This window comes from Zalophus californianus, chromosome X (assembly GCF_009762305.2).
Source record: "Zalophus californianus isolate mZalCal1 chromosome X, mZalCal1.pri.v2, whole genome shotgun sequence".
Classification (NCBI taxonomy): domain Eukaryota; kingdom Metazoa; phylum Chordata; class Mammalia; order Carnivora; family Otariidae; genus Zalophus; species Zalophus californianus.
The window spans coordinates 80,691,090-80,694,138 of NC_045612.1; the positions used below are offsets into that span (position 1 = coordinate 80,691,090).

The following is a 3,049-nucleotide window of genomic DNA, read 5'->3' on the forward strand; positions in this document are numbered from 1 at the left end:
AATTAAAAGCAAAAATTACAGGGTAAGACTTAACATAACTACTAGGAACGTCAAAAGAAGTGAAAATGGGACTAGGTGCAGGGCAATATGAATTAACGAACATGGGAAGGACAAGAATGGGAAGAACAGTGAGCATGTGCTGAAGAAGATACTAGGGGAGAGGATCTGGTGAAAATTTTGATCTTAGACAAGTGCCTAGGTAAAGAAATAATGGGACAACATTTCTAAACCCCACTATGTGCTTAAGAGTCACCCTAGCCATTGGTGCTGTCTCTGTCATCCTCTCCTTCCTCAACCTCTTTTTCATCATCCTTGATCAACTCCAGCTGGTCATCCCCCCCGATCTTTTTTTTTTTTAAGATTTTATTTATTTATTTGAGAGAATGAGATGGAGAGAGAGAGCAGGGGGGGGGGGGGAGTGTCCGAGGGAGAAGCGGATTCCCCGCTGAGCAGGGAGCCTAATGCGGGACTCGATCCCAGGACTCCAGGATCATGACCTGAGCCGAGGGCAGTCGCTTAACCAACTGAGCCACCCAGGAGCCCCCCCCCCCGATCTTCATTATCATCATCATCCAGTAGGTCCCCCTCCTCGGCAGAGTCATCTGCACCCCCCTCAGATTCCATCTTCACATTAGTCTCATTTTTCTTCAGGGAGCTGCTGCTCTGCTCCTCTTCTGACTTCTCATTCTTCATCTCCTTGTTTGCTCTGTTCTTTTTCAATTTCTTTCCAGTAGAGAATCCACTTTTTGTTTTATCTGGGTCAACTCCTTCTTAATGGTCTGAAGATCATCACCTTTCAACTTTCCAGACTTGGAAGAAGATCCCCGCTGTCCACCCTTAGAATTGAAGCCACTTTTGCCCCTTCGTGAGGTGTTTCCTGATACACGCTGTCGTTTTGAAGGAACTACAGCCCGAGCAATAGGAGGAGGAGGAGGAGGAACACGTGCTGGGTAACGATACATTCTGTCATAATAATCTTGAAAGTCATAGTCCAAGTCAAAAGAGGAGCTGTACATCTCCGCTGCAGATCGTTTCACACCTGCTTTTCCTCAGTTCACTTTTGGCTCTGCGGCCAGATTAATATCTAAAACCTGGCCAGCAATCATTCTGCCATCCTCTCCTGCCGCAGTGGCCCGGGCATTTCTCTCATTAACATACTGAACGAAGGCAAAGCCCTTATGGACAGAGCAACTAACAATTTTGCCGTATTTTGAGAAGATCGCCTCCACATCAGATTTCTTGACCACAAGATTATTTAGATTCCCAATGAATACACGGGAGTTCATGGAGCGAGGATCTGTCTTGTTGGTAACATCGCTGGCCATTTTCTTTGATGATAAGGTTCCTCACAAAGTCGAAAAATGTAGCTGAAGATCAAAAATATCTCACAGAAGGGGGAAGGGAGAAGAGATTCGATTCTGAATCTCCTACTCCCGAGTTCTATGTGGAGAAGGCAATTGTTGCTCGAGGTGGACAACGCAGCCACACCATTCAGTCTTCGTCTCTTCACCGGTTGCCCTTTAGTTTAGTTTCCTTTGTTGTGCAAAAGATTTTATCCTGATGAAGTCACAATGGTTCACTTTTGCTTTTGTTTCCCTTGCCTTTGGAGATGTGTCTAGGAAGAAGTTGCTGCAGCCCAGGTCAAAGAGGTTGGTGCCTGTGTTCTCCTCTAGGATTTTGTTGGATTTCTGTCTCACATTTAGGTCTTTCATCCATTTTGAGTTTGTTTTTGTGTATGGTGTAAGAGAATGGTCCATTTTCATTCTTCTGCGTGGGGCTGTCAAGTTTTCCCATACCATTTGTTAAAAAGACTGTCTTTTTTCCATTGGTTATTCTTTCCTGCTTTTTTGAAGATTAGTTGCTCACAGAGTTGAGGGTCCATTTCTGGGTTCTCTATTCTGTTCCATTGATCTATGTGTCTGTTTTTGTGGCAGTACCATGATGTCTTGAGGATTACAGCTTTGTAACACAGCCTGAAGTCTGGCATTTGGGTTAACATACTACTGGGGCTTAAATTTGTAAGTATTTGCAATCATTGTGGCTTAACTCCAGGTACATTAAAAATTAGTGGGCTTAGCTCTGGAAGAGCCAAAATGCTGTAGGAAACTGAGTCCCTACCCTTAAAGAGAAAGCATAACAAATAACCCCATTGAGAAACATCATAAAAGCAACAGTTTGGGAAAAACACCTAGGTTACACATGAAAATTTATTTAGTAATTACAGAAACTCCACTGGAATGGCAGGGATTTTTAGGATATTTCTGTAAGAACAAAATTTCTGGTGGGTGCCATTTCTCTTCCCCTCCCACATTGTAGATAGCTAGTCACTTGCAGGAACCAGTGCAAACACTCTCCACCTATGTTGCTAATACAACAAGCCCCATTCTTACATTCCCCTGTGAATCCACCCATCTGACCCATCCCACTCCTCAGGCATCCTCCAAGTTACTCCTACATTGGGATGGGGAAGATAACCATATACATCAACATGCTGCAGTTCTAGCAGTCGAACTTTATACCTGGTAGTGCAAGGAGAGTACCTTGTCTATCAGTGCAACTGTAGTTCTGGCAGAGGGATGGAGGGCAGGCATCTATTCTGACTGCCAGACCTGCCCAGCAGCAAAAACTTCTCAGGGGCAATGAAGGGATAGTACCCTGCAGTTTGGGGTACATGCAATTTCAGCAGATGGACAGAGGCCAGACACTTAGCCTGACTGCTGACACTGCCCAATGACAAGCCCAAGCCTCTTATAGTGCAAGGAATAAAATGTACTTGATGCACCAAAAAACAGGAAAGGTAGGCAATTGCTGCTGGGTGGAATGAAAGCAAACGCAGCTGAGCCACAAAAGAAGGGTATATGCAGCCCACATAGGAGACATCCCTGGAGCACCTGGGTCTGGTGAATGGGAAGCATTGTGTTAGGGCACCATAGGATTTCTTCATAAGGCCACTACTTTCAAGATAAGGATATGCATCTGAACTTCCCAATACTTAAAAACAAATACAGAGATTTAAATAAAATGAGGAGACAGAAAAATATGTCCCTAA

The 3,049-nt window shown here is 44.3% G+C and overlaps 1 pseudogene; it reads right to left on the bottom strand.

Annotated features, from left to right (window-relative positions):
* Positions 1 to 254: 254 nt before the first annotated feature.
* LOC113931038 lies at positions 255 to 1,325 on the bottom strand (annotated as a pseudogene).
* Positions 1,326 to 3,049: the final 1,724 nt, after the last annotated feature.